This window comes from Monopterus albus, unplaced genomic scaffold, assembly GCF_001952655.1.
Source record: "Monopterus albus unplaced genomic scaffold, M_albus_1.0 scaffold82.1, whole genome shotgun sequence".
NCBI classification, from domain to species: domain Eukaryota; kingdom Metazoa; phylum Chordata; class Actinopteri; order Synbranchiformes; family Synbranchidae; genus Monopterus; species Monopterus albus.
In genome coordinates, this window is record NW_018127962.1 from 452,002 (window position 1) to 473,297 (window position 21,296).

Consider the following 21,296-nt stretch of genomic DNA (forward strand, 5'->3'; position numbering starts at 1 on the left):
AAAAGGAGATGGCAAAGACACCTGATGTACAAGACAATAACTGTGTTATCTCTTTATCAAAATCAACATATCCAACAAAAGAGCTTCCCTGATATAGATTAGAAGGTGAGAAGAAATCATCTCGACAAGCTAGACTTGTAGTGCACCAGACTGTACATACTAGTGTAATAACCCAGCTTCCTCCCAATCTATTCGATTTTTCCACATCACTGAATATCATACACACATAACAGTCTGAACAAAGCAAGTAAACTGTCTGTCCTTTGAGGTTGCAAAGAAGTGATGCCATCACTGAGCCATTCCTCATTAGGGGGAGTCCTGAGACAAGAGCCCGGCTCTCAGGGCAGCAACCTCTCTCTGGCAGTTCCAGGTCAGCACCAAGCACACGGTGAAGACATCTCTACCACAGCACATTTGTCGAAGAAACAAGACAAAAGCACTACTAGAACTTCAAAAGAGCAAATAAATCTTTAATCTTGAATGTCCTTGAATCTCTTTGAAAGTTTCCTCTGCTTTTCTGTTTGTTTGGAAGAGAGTGACTGTTTGTTTATTTGGGGAACAAAACCGGAGGGAAAACCAGAAGCTGAAAGAGATGTAGATGCTGCATTATGTCTTCTGATGTTACTAAAGATAGTTCAACTCAGTTGGAATAGTTTTTATTGTGTGATATTCATTTCTGTTTTTCCATGGTATTGACTTTAATTAGAAAATGTAAATCCTCAGATGCACATGTATGTGAATATAAATATTTATAACGTTACCTTTCTGATTCATTATGCCAAATAATCTGGTATATTAAGCTGGGCGGATACAGTGGCGCACCAGCCAAGTCGACCCTACCAAGTCTTACAAATCCAGCTTCTCTCTATCATCATTATGATTGACGGTACACAATCTGAAAAACCAGTTTGAGGTCATGTGATGGCCACCGGAGCATACCCAGTGTACCAGAGCAGCAGGCGGGTGGGCCACCAGGTAGCAGCATGGTCTCCAGATTTTTCTAGAACACACAGTGCCTGTGGCACTGCAGGCTTGGCTGGCCAAACATCTGTCTGGGATGTGAATCCTGGCTGGATGAGCGGACCCACAACTCAAGCAACCAGCCAAATGAATGTCCTGCACCCTCCAATGTCCTTCAGGAACATGTGGGTTAATGTGTGTGTTGTCTCAGTCTGACTACTCAATCATGTCTTAAGTTTTCTAAAGCTTCCAGTAGTTCCTCTAGATAAAGACTAAAGTTGCTTGAAGTTAATGCTTCATTTCTTGTGAAGCAAATGTTTTCTACCAACATCACACAAGTAGCTGTTGCCTACACTGACAAAACTGAAACTAGAACTTATTTAATTTTTATTTATTGCATATTCCAACTGCATATTTGCCTTTGTTGCTAACTAATATTCCAAGTGCTTTAGTTGTAACATTTTATAATGCTGAAAATAAGGACGGTGTATTTGGCACTCGGCTGTACTTCCTAGCCTTCCATTTCAAGCACACCTGGTTTTGTAAAGAGACATGACAAGAATGAATTTCCTTAGCACAACAAATGTGGGCTCTGTATAGATACACAATGGCAACCTGCTGATGTTTAACAGATAATGCTTACCATGTTTACTTAGGTTACATTTTCTTAGTAGTGTCAAACACACAGATATCTGATGCTGGGATGCTTTTAGATTTGCAGGTATTTGGCCATAAAGTATGATAAATTTGCATTTTAACCTGATGACAGCTCAAGAAAAAATATTAATGGATCATTAAAGTCAGTAGGATTTATCCACTGACAATGAAACTTAAAAAAAAAAAAATTCATGGCAATCCATCCAATAGTTGTTGAAGCTGGAAAAAAAAACTCTCATCCAAGAGGCTTCATCAGTTCAGGCCTCTTGGATGAGAGGTGAAGCGTCTTCGACCTAAATACCTAGTCCAGTCGATTTATCTAAGTTTTTTCAGCTTACAGTTGTTGAAATATTTCAGTTTGGATCACAATAGTTTAGTGACTGACCAACAAAACTGAATTGAAAGCGGCCATGAGCTCACTCTACGTGCTTTATATACCACAGTCATTTTTAGTGATTCCAACTACCTGTCTATCTTGTATATACAATTTTGTCACATTTTAAATGACATAGGCTACAGCAGTGTAGGTAGAGAAAAGAGTTTTACATTTGTGTGTTCAGAATGACAGGGACCTGCTGTGAATCAAGAGGCAGCAATCGTAACCTTGCCAAGATAATTGAAGAAACTTTGCAGCCATTGTCATGTCAATCAAATGCCGTTTCCCTGCGAAGAGGGGTAAACATTTCCAAGATAATTAGAAGCGAGTTCAATTTGACAAAAAGAGACCATTGCATGTGGGTTTAAGGAATTCAAAACACTGGGTGTGGGGCATCACTTTTGTGTAATTAGCACATGTTGAACTTCCTGAGAAAACATGTTAATGCCCTCAAGAGAAGATAGTTACATTTAGCAACAACTACGCGATTGTATTTGTAGGCTATTTAATGCCTTTTTCCTGTTGCTATATTATTTCAGGTGAGTTACACACACAGAAGGGAAAACAACATAACAGCACAACACTACATAGCTCAGACCAACAGAAAAGAGCAGCATGATGCATGGTGCCTGCTTGCTCCTTTCTATTCCAGCTTTGCCGACAACAGATGGCCGTCTCTCCCACAATGCCGTGCGGTCGCAGATGCCAACAGTAGAGGTGACAAACACTCTGCAGGTGTCTGTCCCTCTGCGTCCATGGTTTGTGCGCATATTTGTGTGTGTGTGAGACGGAGGACAAAGAGCATCTTTCTTGCAGGGAGAGGAGAGTATAATTGATAGCAGAGGACAACCACAACCTGCAGGAAGGAAGTGGCATCATATGCTAAATGAGTGGGTTGGCACAGGCTGTTGGGGCAGATGCAGTTGACGTAAACATTACTCTTTATTGAATCTTATATTGAGAATCTGAGATCTTCAGTATATGGTGACACTGAACAGCAAATACTACATCTTGTATTGCTACATTGTATAATGTTTTAATGTACATAGGACTGCTTCTGACTTCGCTGTGCAATCTGTTCTCTTTTCCTGTGTTGGCTAGGCCAGGTGTGGTGGTTGGCAGGGTCTAGCAGAGCCAGGTGAGCAAGCTGCTGGCCAGGTGCCCTCCAGAGGCTCGCCAGACTGACCAGATAGCAGATGGCTGCGGAGCATCAGCAAGCAGGCTAGTACACCGACCTGCACGAGAACACACACACACAGTTACTTGTGCAAGTGGACTTTCTCACACAGGCGCACACACAGAGCCTCTCCTGTGTGCAGTAAAAAGGAGAGCATTAGGAAACACTGCAGCTCTCCAGTGAGTTTAGAAGGGAAATGCATAATGTGTTTTTACTGTACTTCTCTCCCAGCGGCCAAAGCAGAGCTCATGCACAACACAGAGACATACAACGTGCTCTACCTCAGAGCTCACATAAATGTCACTCAAAGTCTAAAACTGGACTGGATCAGAATGTTGAAGTTTTGAGAGTTTAAGGGACGGCGCTTTTGGTGCTCAAGTAAATACATTAGCAGGTTAGTTAAGCTACTAAAGAAAATGTTTACTTACAGTTTGAAGGGGTACTGCAAATAAAGAAATGCTTTTCTTAGTTTTTAGTGCATAAGGTTCCTATACTACATGAAACAAGATTTAATATTGAGTCAGAATTCTTCAATTTTCTATGCAAAATCAGTCTTTTCAAATTGTTACACCATTATTTTTAGACTCCACTGACACATGTGCTTCTAGAAAGTCACTGAGTAAAAGTGGTGTAAGAAGAACCATGATGTTATCCACTCACTAGCTACAAGTCATGTTGTACATTATATGGAAGTTCTTTCAGCCTAATGTATCAAGTCAAGTCAGTTTTTATTTGTATAGCTCAATATCACAAATGTGCTTCAAGGGGCTTTACAATCCTTACAGCAAATGACCTTAGACCCTCGACTCATGAGGAACTACTACCCCCCTGAAAAACTTTAACTGGGGTGGAGGGTGGGGGGGTTGTGAAATGGAAAAAACGTCAGCGAGACTTCTAGGTGGGACAGACATGCAGTAGAAGGAAGGAAGACAGACTGCACAAACACACAACAGGGGAAACCCAAGCGCACTGTTCACACATACTGCACAGGGGAAGCAAACAAACATTATTAGACAAAGAGAGAGAGAAAAGGAGGAAGAAGCAGCTTTATTTTATTATCATTGTAACATTGTGACACAACGAAATTTTGTTTTGAGCTGAGGGCCCTGGGCCGCTGCATGTATACGCACCGCCATCATGGGCAACTTGGGGGGTTCAGTGTCTTGCCCGAGGACACTTCAACATGTGGACTGTGGTTACGATTAGGAATTATCATCTGAAATGGTTATGTTTAGGGTAGGTGTCTGGGCTGGGCTTAAGGGGAGGGGGGCTGTGGTCTAGGTCACTGGTTAAGGTTTGGCGTTTTGAGATTTGAAATGGTTATGGTTAGGGCTGGGGCAAGGGGGTTGGGGGTTATGATTAGGAATTAACCAATTAATGTTTAGGGTAGGGGGGTTGGGCTCTCTGTTCTTGGTTAGGTGTTAGGCATTAAGGGTTTGAGATGGTTAGGTTAGGATGAGTATGAACAAATGAACATGAAATAAATAAAATGAGGAGGGGAGGGACAAATACTACAAGAGGCTGGGACTCCTGAAGGAGTGTGCAGAGATGTAGTATCTGTGCACAACTAGTGCAGCTCTTTTGTTTCCACAATGGGGGATCCAGTGGTTGCTAATCTAGAGCTTTGAATCTCAGCCCAGATCCAATTAGTCAGACTCTTTGGGGCTGGCTTGATTCAGGATCTCATTTTCTCCGGCTTGAATTAGGTCAGGTTTAATTTTCCTCATCATTTCCCCCCCTAAATTGTAACACTACTTATTTGTTTTTATAGACTTTGCATTAATGGAAATTTAGTTTCTCTAACACTTTTCTTAACTAATGCAATATTTTTGATGGTAACATTTATTGTTAATATTCATCTTTTGGCTGCAGAACAGCAGTCTACAGGCTGTTACTTCATTAAAGGCAGGTCATTTTAGAATGATAGGGTTAAAAATGATACCTTGGATTTCATGGTAGTAAAGTTTACTTCATTTCAGGTTAAAACTGAATCCACTCCAGGTGTAGTAGGGTTATTTCAAGGCAGAGTTTTAAAACTTTAATATATTCCATTTACTCTTTTCATCCACCACATCTGACAGCCTTTGAAGTTAATACCAGTTTCTCGAACCTCAGAACAGAAACTCAGAACAAAGTCCATCCCGACTCATAGCAGCTACTTTCAAGTGTTAACGCTGCGTCTAAGACCTGAAATATAAATCCAGCCTCCATACAGAAACAATGACAGCCATTTTTTAATGCATTAACTGATGGTTCATAAATCACACTCCTGGGCCTGGCTGGGAGAAGACGGATCGGCCATCTGTAAATATTTATTCAGCATCTCTATAATTAAACAGAAGCAATGCATCATGTCAGGCATACATGTCTGATGACGCCCGCTCGCGCACACAGCACTGAATAATACAGTATGGAACAGCTTGGTCAAACATTTGTTGTGGATCAGACAGAGACAGACAGACAGAGAGACTGCAATGAAGTGATGGAGGACAGATCAGTCCAACGTGTTAGAAAAGGAAATGATGGAGTGATAAATGCAAGATGTTATTTCACAAAGTGATAGCAAAAGAGAAAACTGTCAAATCAAACAGATGAAATGATAAATACCAGATTGTGAAGGAAAGAGAAAAACAGGCGAGAAAGGCAAAATGAATCCATCTAGAAATCCGTATAAAAAGATGAATCCAACACCTCAGAGGAAAGAGAGGGAGACTGGGAAGGCCAGATGGAGGAAAGAGTTTCATATGACAGTAGCTCTATGACCTAAATTAGCCCAACAGTGATGAGTCGGTGGGATCTAATCTAATTTATCCTCATGTTTTTACCATCTGGAGGAAAGTTAAAGGTTTCAACTGACGTGATCTTAAATCTCAAAAAAAAGGGACAAACACTCAATGGTAACCCTACACTCTGAAATTTCCAGGAACAGTCTAAAAGTCCACAGAAACACCCCCAACAATGAATGCTGAGCTAAATTAGGCCAATTTCCCCTTTTAATCTGAATACAAAAATAAGTAGTCAAATTCTATAAATACTAAAAACCAGTAGGCCAGCCCCAGCTCCTATGTACCATTACAAAGCCCTCCGCTGCCAAGAGAAGTCTCCTCAGCCAGCTGGTGCTGAGACTCACTTCCCCTAACAGTACCAGGCCACAGGACAGCCCTCACACAACCGAATTATAACTAAACACAAAGAAAATTACATCAACTATTAGACACTACAAAAACTCTAACTAATCTTCAATGCTATTTGGCTCTAAACAGACAGTACACAATGACAGACTATCTGACCAGAAACTGAGGAAGATGCTGAAGATGTACAGGCTCAGTGATGACATCCTGGTCACTGAGACCGGCCGACACAGGTAGACCTTCAAGCCTAAAGAGGACAGACTGTGTCAGCTCTGTCCACAGAGCAACACTTATTATACTGTAACACCTATCAACATACTGTATAAGCACAAAGTTCTTCACACAAATTAAATGTAAAACCCCGGAATTTGACCAAATCAAAATAAATCTACTAGGAGAAACTAGTCAGCAATATATAAGCTGCAAAATATATCTATGCATGGCACAGCCAAAGGGACAACCAGCACACCACCACCACATTATATCTGTAGTCATCTCCTCACAGCTCATTTTTATTATTTAACTTAAATAATTACAATTAAGTTTGTCTTTTTTATGAATTGTGATGTTTGTAAATGTGTTTATATATTTGTAGATGTAATGCTAATGCTTTACCAATATTGCATATCCAAACTGTCGTTCCAATAAAGCTTGTTGAATTGGAATTGAATTGAATTGTGAGATACAGAAGAGTAAAATTCTTTAGCAGTGATATTTTGTAAGTCTCATTAAAAAGAACTTGAAGCGCAGGCTAATAAAGTTTAACAGTTTACAGCTGGACGAGCAGTACAGAAGTACAGTGCCTTGCGAAAGTATTCGGCCCCCTTGAACTTTGCGACCTTTTGCCACATTTCAGGCTTCAAACATAAAGATATAAAACTGTAATTTTTTGTGAAGAATCAACAACAAGTGGGACACAATCATGAAGTGGAACAAAATTTATTGGATATTTCAAACTTTTCTAACAAATAAAAAACTGAAAAATTGGCCGTGCAAAATTATTCAGCCCCCTTAAGTTAATACTTTGTAGCGCCACCTTTTGCTGCGATTACAGCTGTAAGTCACTTGGGGTATGTCTCTATCAGTTTTGCACATCAAGAGACTGAAATTTTTGCCCATTCCGCCTTGCAAAACAGCTCGAGCTCAGTGAGGTTGGATAGAGAGCGTTTGTGAACAGCAGTTTTCAGTTCTTCCCACAGATTCTCGATTGGATTCAGGTCTGGACTTTGACTTGGCCATTCTAACACCTGGATATGTTTATTTGTGAACCATTCCAATGTAGATTTTGCTTTATGTTTTGGATCATTGCCTTGTTGGAAGACAAATCTCCGTCCCAGTCTCAGGTCTTTTGCAGACACCATCAGGTTTCCTTCCAGAATGGTCCTGTATTTGGCTCCATCCATCTTCCCATCAATTTTAACCATCTTCCCTGTCCCTGCTGAAGAAAAGCAGGCCCAAACCAGGATGCTGCCACCACCATGTTTGACAGTGGGGATGGTGTGTTCAGGGTGATGAGCTGTGTTGCTTTTACGCCAAACATAACATTTTGCATTGTTGCCAAAAAGTTCGATTTTGGTTTCATCTGACCAGAGCACCTTCTTCCACATGTTTGGTGTGTCTCCCAGGTGGCTTGTGGCAAACTTTAAACGACAAGTAGCACTAGAAAAAGAGACAAATTAGGTTCATATTAGATATTGCACATCTATGTCTTTGGTTGTTAATAATAGATAGGTTCTACAGCTTTCCATTTACAGTGAAACTCAAACGCTTGGTCTTACATTAATTATGTCAGATTCAGCCCTCTAAATATTTGCTACTCGGAATAATCGACTAAACTTGCCCTTTCAGCTTCTGCCTTTTTGTCCAGAGAAGCTGACACGTGCAACACAAGAGCACACAGGGGAAACATTTAATTATGTCCTTTGTAGCTGTACAAACTCACCTTGTGATTTCTAATATAATTCAAGTTTATCTCTCACTAGACTGTACAGTTATAGAGTTCGTTTGGCTCCGGTAATGCTATCGGCATTGCTGACAGCGGGCTAAAAACACCATAACTCAGCAAGAACTTGTGATGTAGACTTTAACTGAACCATGAATTTATCAGCAGAGAAATGTCTTGGACCTTCATGAAAGCAGTCATTATATCCCATACCACAAAATAAACAGTACATATCCCATATTGAACACATGCAATCCCATTAAGCTACTCTGTAAAAAAAAACAAAACAAAAAAACAAAAAAACGTAAGCACTTAAAGCACGGATCTGTTAAGCTGCAAACACCTCACAACAGAGTGATATACAAGTCCTTGTCTTACTCCCTATCAAATGCCAATATTCACTCATTCTTGATTTGGTTTTACATATCTTGAGAGAAATATCCCACTAGATGTTTGACTTTGTTCACCACAGCTGACAGCGTGTCTCCCCCCCCCCCAATTGGTAACTCAACAATGCAAACCAAACCACAGTGGTATTTAATACTGCACTTAAGTAGTAGGGGTATCTAAAGTTGTGTAATAGTTTTGTTCATGTTATTTATTCAGACAGTATTTAATACTGGAGGAATGTGTTTTTGGTAATATAAATATATAGCTATATAGTTATTGCATGGGAATGATCAAATGCAGGGTTGAATATTGTCATTATATATAAAGTCTGCTACTCTACTCTATATGATCATTTTTGAAATTGTTGACTTATTTTTATAAGCCATATAGTTATATAGAAGGCTTACTGTAGGGACTGTTCTGTTTTGTTATACAAGAGTGTATGTATGTGATGTTGTTCTACATGTGCATGCCTTTTGTGTATCGCTGTCTGTGTGCAGTTTGTTTATTAGTATGCTGGTTGTGTCTGGATTTGAATCCATATGGGAGCTGCCATTTTCGATCTGAGACATTTCTCGCAGATATAGAACAACGTTGCAACCTCCCCTGGTCCCCTGACAACCGACCCCAGACAATCTCCATCCATCTTCCCTCCCTCACACACCAATCAAATTTGTGTGCCATGGGAGAGCAGAGATGTCCTATGTATACTTCACCAAAATATCTCGGCTCATCTGCATTGCAAAATGTGACATTTAGCATAAAAAATTTATTTCACATACCTTTCACCAATAAATAACTTTAAATCAAGATGATAACTCGACGTGTCTGTGGCATGCTTTCCCCAGCTTTCATCGATATAAAAACCTTTTTCTGACAGACTACCATTAAATGCCAGGCCACTCTAGCAGCACCGACCCAAAGCTATGTCATTTAGTTTTATTCACGGCCCACCTCCCCCGATATTTCTTTGCTTCTTGGAAGCTCCAGCAAACTCCAACTACACATACATACAGACACACACACAAATATCTCACATGCCCCCTCAGAGAGATGGATGACACGCGTTTCCATCGCTCACCCAGGCCTACACCCAGGTGCACAACAGCTGGGGAAGCAGTGGGAGGGTGCTGGATAAGGAGGAATCAGGGAAACAGAGGACCAGGGATGGGTGGATGGAAGTCGGGCCAGGGGGTGTGAAGGATGTTCTGGAATACGCCATAAATTTCAGGAGCAAGAAGTACTCCAAAGTCCGTAAGGACAGATGGGAATCAGCTAATGTCAATAGTAACATGCATTACCTGGTAAATGAAGGACACACACTGACACACATATGAAACAATCACAGAAATAACAAAACAGTAATAAACCTTTCCGTATTAATACGCACATCAATGCTTTCATAGAGGCCACACATACAAGCACATACACTTTGTACAGTATCGTGTGTGAGTACTGTATCTCTGCGTGTCATCCATCATATGGTAAAGTCAGAGTAGATAGTATACACTGTGCTTGGCCTCAGCTCCTCATTCAGCCTTCATTAGTCATCAATCACCTCGTCTCCCCTGGTTGCCTGCACAGAAGAGACCTCCTGGCTTAACGTTCTAGCAAGATGTTCACTTTGGCGCTTAAACACCCACACATGCACACAGTGCACACGTATGCACAGGGTTGAAAACGTACCTGCTCTCCCCAAGAAGTCAATGTCAAATATGGAGGTTCAGAAAAATGTTTACTTACTGACGGTGTTGGGGAGTAAGTAGTCACTAGTTACTGTAATTAAATTAAAAAATAAAAGTAACTGTAATCAGTTACAGTTGCTGAGGAAAAATATCAAGTTATATTACAGTTACTAATCAAAATGATGGGGATTATAAATAGGTTACACCTCCATGTATTCTTTTAGGTAAAAGGCTTAAAATAATACTTATTCTATTGCTGTGCATCATTTCGCCATGTAGGAATACGCTCTTCTGGTATATATCCAGACAATGTGGGTCAGAAAAGCCACTGGGACAAATTTAAGTGCAATACCATCATGAGTAGAATGGCTTACAAGAAGCTCTCTACATCTAAATATGCTCCATACATTTGGCAGCATGCGCTGAATTTTGAACGTCACTTTTGATTAGTTCTCTTGTTTGACTTTGCATCGCCTCATCTGTCAATCAAATCAACACACATCGCTCTAAGAGACCCGAGTCCGCCCAGCCTGACTGCGACCAGCCGACACCACTAAAACTGAGTGATCAGGTTGCCAGACAAGAATGCTTTTCAGTGCTGGAAATTCAACAGCACTTTCCTTTTGAAATCAGAAAAGGGATTTGCTTGGTGCCCATTCAGTACGCCACATTCCCACAGTAATATATCATGTTACTAAAGTTATGCTAAAGAACCTTAAATAAAAGTTTGACAGTAATAAGTGTTGAGTACTGTTGTGAAGTTTACACTGCCTGGTTTAAATGTATGTTAGGACTTTTCAGCTTTATTGGCCATTTTAAAATGTTTTTTTTAGAAAAGTAATCAAAAAGTAATTGCTGTAAAAGTCAAGTTGCATTACATTGATGAAGTAAAAAAAATAGTTGCATCACTTATTGCATTTTTAACAGGGTAACTAGTAAATCTGTAACCTATTATATTTCTAATGTAGCCTTCCTGACACTGCTTACTGAGACGTAAGTGAGCAGGTATGTGAGAATGCACTGTTTGCTATTTGTGATTCCATAGTCTGAGAGTCCTTGAGGTTAAATAGCTTGTTTATTCTGTGCAGTGTGATGAGGATTTGAAAAAGCCACTAGTCACTGCTGTAAGCTTTGTAAAAGTGTTTTTCATTTTGCAGTTATACTGTCGCCAACAGTTTTAACATTAGGAGAAAACAGCTCCCTAAACTGTAAATGTACAAAATGCACATGTAACAGAATGTAGACCATCCAAATGTGATTTTAATAAGCGGCTATATTTAAGGGGTTTTTTCACATTGAACAAGCATGCGTGTCTTTACGTACTGTGTACGTGACTGTACGTACTTGAATGTGCATTTCTAGTTACAGTATGTGAAACAACTGTGGCTGCTTCAAGTAGAAGAAGTGCAGGGTGGATTATAGGATGCTTCCATGGTTAAGGGTAAGACTGGAAGAGGTGGGAGGGAGTGGAGAGTAAAGAAGAGGAGAAAGATTTTTTTCATTGACTCTTCTTGGTGAGTTTTCACTATCCCCGAGGGGTGTAAGGAAGCATTGTGCATTTTTCTCTCCACTCACCTGCTGAGCAGTGTATAGAGGCCGCTACTTGATACTGATAGCTGGATGGGCTTTTGTCCTTGGCCTGCATTTGCCACAGCTGAATATTGTAGTGCTGAGGAGGAAGAGTTTGTGGTGTAATTTCAAGCTTGTCTGATTTTTGTCAATTATTGCATGATATCCCTCTGTTGCAATCTATTAGACTAACTAACCACCCATATTTCAACTCAGATGCATGACCTTCCTCTGATCAGTAGGGAATCAAAGTGGGTTAGTGGGTCACAATTCCCTGTATACAATTGTTTACTCATTTCCCTTCACTGAGTGATAAATCATTTTGAACTTTGATAGTTGCACAGAATTTTTAACACTGATAAAACGAAAGCATTTCAGCCTCACATCCTTTACCCCTGACTTCCTCACTCTTCCTCTCTTTCTAGGTCTCAGACTGGTTCCTCCACTCCTATCCCTTCCTCCCGCTCTCCTCATCCATCTCTGCCCCTTGTCTCTTTTGCCGTTTTCCTCTTCTCTCTACTGTTCCCTATGTGTGTCAGAGAGCGAGCGAGAGACAGATAGAGAGAGAGAGAGACAGGGAGAGGCCAGACTCATGGGCCCAGTTCCTTAATAATGTCATTCGGTGTGAACGTTATTAGCAGATTACCCTTGGCCCAGGGCAGCCTAGCCATGTGCAGGAACTAGATAACCTTGTGTTTGGTAATTTAATATCAACACTTTCTCTCTTTTCTTACCATGCTTTACAACACACAAATACCCTGCTTGTCCCCTCTGGTCCTATTTCTTGCAGGGGGTGGGGAAGAGAGACAGAGGATTACAAGATAGTGACTTCTTGAAGATTCCGTTCCTCTGCTGAGAAGTGTAGCAAATCGCCCCTTGTCCATGGATGTGAGAAAATACATAAACAGGCTTAAAGTGAAAATTCCATCAGATTTAATGCAGTGAATTTAACTCAGTGCAACATCAAAGGAGCCACCCATCTTTTAAAAAGCCCTAGATGGTTTTCTTCTCACAGGCTATCACAGTCCTAACATTTACCACATATCAGGCCAAAATGAAAAGCATAGGAAATTTCCTGTCACACATTTTGCTTTTGTAAGGAGTGTGTGAAAGAGGCAGGGACAGACTGGAAGGGAGAGAGAGACATCTACGACTTAAAAGAGCAAGCTGTTATGGAATCAAATTCCATGCTCTATCCCCCACAAGCTGAATCACAATCCTGCATTAGCTGCTATATCACACTTTGTCCTGCTGCTGCTCTTTTTCTGGCCACTGGTGAGACAGGCAAGGAGCAAGAGGGCCAGACAGCATGGCCCTATCGCTCACCGGCACCCTTTCACACCAGCATTACCACGCCTTTATCTCATCTCCTGCAGCCCGGCATGGCCGGCTGCCTCTCGGTCCTCCAGGCTACTTTACTAATAACCTATTCTTTATCAGTCACAGTGCACCTCTGCCTATGATCAAAGAGCCAATTAATGGAGCAGGGAAAGGTGAAGCATTCAAATAATGGAGACAGCTGTTTTTCTCTGTTTGAGAAAATCCATTTTGTATTGTTATCGGCTCCAAGCAGCTTCCCCCCCAACTGGCGCTTAATTCAAGTCGCTGTCTGCTTCTGTCTGGCTTGATAAGAGAGAGTGAGAAAAGAGAGGGGAAGGGAGAGAAGGAGATGAGGAGTAGAAGAAAAGAGCCCAGGTCACAATGAACTTCATGTAGAAGAATGTGACAGGACTATCACAACGGTCCAACTCATCCCTGAGCTTTATCAACTCCAAAGTGGTTCAACACAAGGATAAAGATGGGGAGGGGGGTTATAGAAAGACAATGCTTCCAGAGCCGACGAGCTGCTTTATGGCTTCACTGTCATTTATTTTGAAAGAGAGCAGCTGATCCCAGCTCTTTGAGGACCAACACAGGCAAAAACCTGAGGTTAGTTCAGAATCAGCTTTACTGGCCAGGTGTGTCAGACACACGCGGAATATGACTCTGGTACATCGGCTCTCAGTGTGTATGTACATATGCCCATGAAAGGGGCAAGTAAACAGTAAATCAGCATAAGGCTATTTAAGAGGTTAATTGTATTGGTGTCCCAGTGGCACATAAATAACTGCATCAAAGGCTCATACTGTATCTTAACAGGTTTGTTGTATTGTAGATTACTCTCTAATTTTAATACGTCCTATAGCCCTGTCACTACACTTGGGGGCATTTGAAGGCTTAGGGTAAAGTTGTTACATTATATACAGTATCTCATATGGACTCAGTCATGATTGGGCTGGTTAATTTTTTTATTTTATGCATATCATGACAGTTATACATACGACTTAAAATAGTTATCTTATATGACTTAAAATGGCCAATAAATTAGGTTACAGTCAGAGAGGGACACAGAATATGAAGATATCCTGACATAAGTTCCTTTTCCACTGCTTGGTAACGGCTCAACTTGACTCAGCTCTACTCGGGTTTAGTACCAGGTGATTTGTTTTCCACTGCACATAGTCCCCCCTCCGCAGTTTAGCTGGTTGTCACAGTGATGCCGAAATGTTTGTGAGGTCACTGGCCCATTGTGCTGACAGGGCAGGCTCAAAGCTGTCATAATTTTCATCCTAGGACTGTTATTATGCCAAATCACCACCAAATTTTCAAATATGTGGTCAATCTATCCAAATAATGCCAATTGCAAACCTGCTCCATTTTTCAGAGATGTGATGACCCATTAATGTGCCAGCCAGCTAGCTCTACTTAGCAGGCATAGCTGTAGCCATTGTACTCATTATCACATGCAGTAACTTATGGGCTACGTGATAAGATGTAGGATGGGGTGGTTCACATAATATAATGGTTATATTATACAGTAACACAGGCTTGAGGCCTCCATCACCATAAATTATACCCTCCATAACACTCAAGAGAGAGAGATGGCAGCCAATATTATGAATGAATGAAGAACGCGCAACTGGTGTCATCACATGTAAACATCCGGGTTCTTCAGTGACAAGAAGGCTTCGTAGTAATGAGGAATTTATTTCTCTGATACAAGTCCACAGTGTTTACACGTCACCGTTTGGTATCACCTCAGCTCGCTTGGAACCTTGATGGAGTTGATGCAAAAAAATAGTACCAGGTACCAGGTACTATCCCCAACATATGACTGATGGGAAAAACAAATAAGGAGAGTTGAGCTGGTACTAGACAGTGGAAAAGGGGCTACAGGTTACATTCTGACCAATTCACACCACCGTTTTAATGGATATCATGCTACACTGTGAATACAGACATTTTCTCTTTCTAATTTAAGAGTTTACATTTTTTTATTCAGCAATTTTTCATCTGTTTGTCATGCTCAAATAACATTTTCCAAACAAGACCATCTTTTAGACATCGTACAGAATGTTTTTTCTGTGGGCTTTGGTATGGTGTATGTTGAGAGGATCAGAGAAGGAAGCAGTCAGCCACAGGAAATTAAGGAGTGCATTTCAAGTCTACAATTATTCTGTTATAGTATCAATGATTACTGTAAAAGCTCTACACTAAGGTAGGGATGCCCTATGAATAAACCATATGTGTGATGCTAAAGTAGGCACGTTTTGAGCTTGGAATTATGAGGTTTTATCGCATCCTTCTTTGTGAATAGACAAGGGCTATTTCCAATCTACATATCCAAAACCTTGGAATGCTACTAGTCCAGTGTGGGTAGCTGAAGGGTGAACAAGATGTTAGAAATTTTTACAACATTGCAATTAGTAGAAAAGTCTCATAAGAAAGACAGCAAGAACCAAAGCTAGGAAACAGGAAGAACAGCTATTCCTGTACTCAGCAGTCATGTTTTGTTTTAGCTATACAGCCTTCATCAGCTTCAGCTGATGTTTCACTTAATGAATTAACTATTTCACCGACAGTGGAATAACTCCAAACTAGAACAAGACAGTCACATTTTCAATTTAAATAAATGACTTATTCTCATGAAAGTGACTTGCACAGACAACTGTGGACTAGAATGTCACACTTGGTTCTGTTCATATACAAACTTGTCTGAGAAAACATACAATAAGAAAACACAATACATCTGGCATATGGTGAATTTACTACTGGGAAATGAAACTGGGATGTTCTGAAAAATCAGAGGATATGCATTGGCAGATGTATTCTTTCTAGCCTTCCACTTCACATCTTAGTATTATGGTCACACAGATGGTATTTAGATCACATCAGTGTAGCGCCTGTGTGTGGTCTATAAAAGCAAAGTTTTATTAGCTGTCAGTACTACTGTCTTTTTTCCTTTTCACAGCAGCAACTTCTTCATCTTTATAATTTTGCCCTTCACTATTTCTAACAAGCTTCTCATTCACCTTTGAAAGAGACGGCTCTAAGAATTAAAAAGCCTGCAACTTGGCAATTCCTACATAGTGGATATGTCTTTTCTTGACTTTCTTGACTTTTAAAGTACAGGGTACGTTTTCAGAAAGCTATTTTGACAAAGTGGCTGAGAGCTACTCATGTTTTAGCCCTAATATCACTAGTTATTCATGTAACAACACAAAATAAGCCAGTTGTCTAACGAGTTATTAATCATCGTGAACTCACACCACTCATCACATCAGTGTCAAATCCACTTGCGTTTACAAATCAAGACCTCATTTTACTTTGCACCTGATTTGTGCACTCGGGTCTTAGGCACGATGTGGTGGTGCCACAGTTGATGTGAAAAACCAGTCATAATTCAATCAAATCTGAACACACGGATATAACACAAATCATTTTACATTAAGTGTTACTTACATTTTCCAAGGATACCATCATCTTCGTTGTCCACTGCAATGAAGCGTCCATAATTCAGCTTAGAAATCACAGAAAAGACGTTAAAATATCCCTGACTGTCAAAGTAATGCATTGACAGATGACACTACATCCAATGGCACACAGAGGAGCTGCTACAAACGATATGTAGCGACTGCAGACTGTATAGAGATGTTTAATGCAACATTCTCCAAAGAGGTGCTGTCAGAGTTGGCTGACTGATTAAACAAACTTCACAGTCGCGTACTCATTTGATTGACAGGTGTTTGGCCAATTGATGCCGGGTGAGGGCGGGACGTAGGTATGTTTGATTACCTGGGAACAGGTTCATTAGGTGACGTTATTTTATGATTGAACACACACAGTACCTACTGTATTCTATGAACCTTTACGCGAGCTACTCTGAAACAGGGAGCATGTTGTGGTCTAGACCTCTGGATATTCAAGATGTTAAAGGCGTTCTCCAGCAGTTATCATTGCAAGACTGGTGATTAAATGTTTTTGTTTGTTTGTTTTTTGTTTGTTTGTTTTTAATGGTCAAAATCGAAGCAGTAGAGCGGAGGCTATGACTTTTAGTATTTGATATCTGCTGAATCTGGTATTTTCAGCACCCCCCTTCCTAAATAAATGCTCACTTTAATTCCCCTTTAAAGAATAAAGCAAAGCTGTTTTGCACACATTTGTTAGTTTGTTTGTTGATAGCATTACTCAAAAAAAGGACCATATTCCTTATTATACAGATACTGTGCCAGATAAATAACTTACTCCGCCAAAGAGGTTATCCTCATTTGTTTGTTTATTGGTTGGTTGTTTTTTTTCCACAGCATAACACAAAAAGTTATGAAAGGATTTTAAAGAATTTTTTGGAGAGGTAAGATATATCCCATGCATATCCTCAAATGTCACTGAGCTATAAGAAAAACGCCGTTAGTGTTTTTTTTTTTAAATGTTTGTGAGGTCACTGGCCCATTGTGCTGACAGGGCAGGCTCAAAGCTGTCATAATTTTCATCCTAGGACTGTTATTATGCCAAATCACCACCAAATTTTCAAATATGTGGTCAATCTATCCAAATAATGCCAATTGCAAACCTGCTCCATTTTTCAGAGATGTGATGACCCATTAATGTGCCAGCCAGCTAGCTCTACTTAGCAGGCATAGCTGTAGCCATTGTACTCATTATCACATGCAGTAACTTATGGGCTACGTGATAAGATGTAGGATGGGGTGGTTCACATAATATAATGGTTATATTATACAGTAACACAGGCTTGAGGCCTCCATCACCATAAATTATACCCTCCATAACACTTATGAGAGAGAGATGGCAGCCAATATTATGAATGAATGAAGAACGCGCAACTGGTGTCATCACATGTAAACATCCGGGTTCTTCAGTGACAAGAAGGCTTCGTAGTAATGAGGAATTTATTTCTCTGATACAAGTCCACAGTGTTTACACGTCACCGTTTGGTATCACCTCAGCTCGCTTGGAACCTTGATGGAGTTGATGCAAAAAAATAGTACCAGGTACCAGGTACTATCCCCAACATATGACTGATGGGAAAAACAAATAAGGAGAGTTGAGCTGGTACTAGACAGTGGAAAAGGGGCTACAGGTTACATTCTGACCAATTCACACCACCGTTTTAATGGATATCATGCTACACTGTGAATACAGACATTTTCTCTTTCTAATTTAAGAGTTTACATTTTTTTATTCAGCAATTTTTCATCTGTTTGTCATGCTCAAATAACATTTTCCAAACAAGACCATCTTTTAGACATCGTACAGAATGTTTTTTCTGTGGGCTTTGGTATGGTGTATGTTGAGAGGATCAGAGAAGGAAGCAGTCAGCCACAGGAAATTAAGGAGTGCATTTCAAGTCTACAATTATTCTGTTATAGTATCAATGATTACTGTAAAAGCTCTACACTAAGGTAGGGATGCCCTATGAATAAACCATATGTGTGATGCTAAAGTAGGCACGTTTTGAGCTTGGAATTATGAGGTTTTATCGCATCCTTCTTTGTGAATAGACAAGGGCTATTTCCAATCTACATATCCAAAACCTTGGAATGCTACTAGTCCAGTGTGGGTAGCTGAAGGGTGAACAAGATGTTAGAAATTTTTACAACATTGCAATTAGTAGAAAAGTCTCATAAGAAAGACAGCAAGAACCAAAGCTAGGAAACAGGAAGAACAGCTATTCCTGTACTCAGCAGTCATGTTTTGTTTTAGCTATACAGCCTTCATCAGCTTCAGCTGATGTTCCACTTAATGAATTAACTATTTCACCGACAGTGGAATAACTCCAAACTAGAACAAGACAGTCACATTTTCAATTTAAATAAATGACTTATTCTCATGAAAGTGACTTGCACAGACAACTGTGGACTAGAATGTCACACTTGGATCTGTTCGTATACAAACTTGTCTGAGAAAACATACAATAAGAAAACACAATACATCTGGCATATGGTGAATTTACTACTGGGAAATGAAACTGGGATGTTCTGAAAAATCAGAGGATATGCATTGGCAGATGTATTCTTTCTAGCCTTCCACTTCACATCTTAGTATTATGGTCACACAGATGGTATTTAGATCACATCAGTGTAGCGCCTGTGTGTGGTCTATAAAAGCAAAGTTTTATTAGCTGTCAGTACTACTGTCTTTTTTCCTTTTCACAGCAGCAACTTCTTCATCTTTATAATTTTGCCCTTCACTATTTCTAACAAGCTTCTCATTCACCTTTGAAAGAGACGGCTCTAAGAATTAAAAAGCCTGCAACTTGGCAATTCCTACATAGTGGATATGTCTTTTCTTGACTTTCTTGACTTTTAAAGTACAGGGTACGTTTTCAGAAAGCTATTTTGACAAAGTGGCTGAGAGCTACTCATGTTTTAGCCCTAATATCACTAGTTATTCATGTAACAACACAAAATAAGCCAGTTGTCTAACGAGTTATTAATCATCGTGAACTCACACCACTCATCACATCAGTGTCAAATCCACTTGCGTTTACAAATCAAGACCTCATTTTACTTTGCACCTGATTTGTGCACTCGGGTCTTAGGCACGATGTGGTGGTGCCACAGTTGATGTGAAAAACCAGTCATAATTCAATCAAATCTGAACACACGGATATAACACAAATCATTTTACATTAAGTGTTACTTACATTTTCTGAGGATACCATCATCTCCGTTGTCCACTGCAATTAAGCGTCCATAATTCAGCTTAGAAATCACAGAAAAGAGGCTAAAATATCCCTGACTATCAAAGTAATGCATTGACAGATGACACTACATCCAATGGCACACAGAGGAGCTGCTACAAACGATATGTAGCGACTGCAGGTTGTATAAAGATGTTTAATGCAACATTCTCCAAAGAGGTGCTGTCAGAGTTGGCTGACTGATTAAACAAACTTCACAGTCGCGTACTCATTTGATTGACAGGTGTTTGGCCAATTGATGCCGGGTGAGGGCGGGACGTAGGTATGTTTGATTACCTGGGAACAGGTTCATTAGGTGACGTCATTTTATGATTGAACACACACAGTACCTACTGTATTCTATGAACCTTTACGCGAGCTACTCTGAAACAGGGAGCATGTTGTGGTCTAGACCTCTGGATATTCAAGATGTTAAAGGCGTTCTCCAGCAGTTATCATTGCAAGACTGGTGATTAAATGTTTTTGTTTGTTTGTTTTTTGTTTGTTTGTTTTTAATGGTCAAAATCGAAGCAGTAGAGCGGAGGCTATGACTTTTAGTATTTGATATCTGCTGAATCTGGTATTTTCAGCACCCCCCTTCCTAAATAAATGCTCACTTTAATTCCCCTTTAAAGAATAAAGCAAAGCTGTTTTGCACACATTTGTTAGTTTGTTTGTTGATAGCATTACTCAAAAAAAGGACCATATTCCTTATTATACAGATACTGTGCCAGATAAATAACTTACTCCGCCAAAGAGGTTATCCTCATTTGTTTGTTTATTGGTTGGTTGTTTTTTTTCCACAGCATAACACAAAAAGTTATGAAAGGATTTTAAAGAATTTTTTGGAGAGGTAAGATATATCCCATGCATATCCTCAAATGTCACTGAGCTATAAGAAAAACGCCGTTAGTGTTTTTTTTTTTTTTAATCTTGAATAACGTTCAAACTGATAATGATATCAATGTGATTCCAAATGCTAGAAATAGTTTTTCAAGGCTAAGAATCATATTATGATGGTCAAACTATCATGGGACCAGTGAGCCACACTGCCGAACAAAGTGACATGTTTCTTCCTCACATAAAAGGTCAGGCTTGTCTTTTTCTTCAAAAGCTCCTAAGTCTGAGAATGGCTATTACTTTGAAGCTCTTAAAAAAAAAAGCCCAACATTTTTTTTCTTGAGGAAGAAACATGTTGCCAGGTGCAGCAGTGTGGCTCACTGGTGTGTTTTTAATATTTTCTGGACAGCAGTGGAGGTCTACATCACAGACAGTAAGGTAAAGCAGGTTCTGGATTCACAAACATTATGTTGAATACATACAATTCATTGCTGCTTTTTGTCATTGTATGTGATATTTTGAAAAAAAAAAAGAAAAGAAAATCCTTTA

The 21,296-nt window shown here is 39.9% G+C and overlaps 1 protein-coding gene across 1 annotated transcript in view; it reads right to left on the reverse strand.

The window, feature by feature from the left end:
* rab5aa (RAB5A, member RAS oncogene family, a) overlaps positions 1–16,827 on the reverse strand; it is a 37,977-nt gene extending 21,150 nt beyond the window's left edge. Inside the window, exon 1 of the mRNA XM_020606896.1 lies at positions 16,670–16,827. The gene's annotated coding sequence lies outside the window, so the exon portion shown is untranslated. The remainder of the gene's footprint in view (positions 1–16,669) is intronic.
* Positions 16,828–21,296: the final 4,469 nt, after the last annotated feature.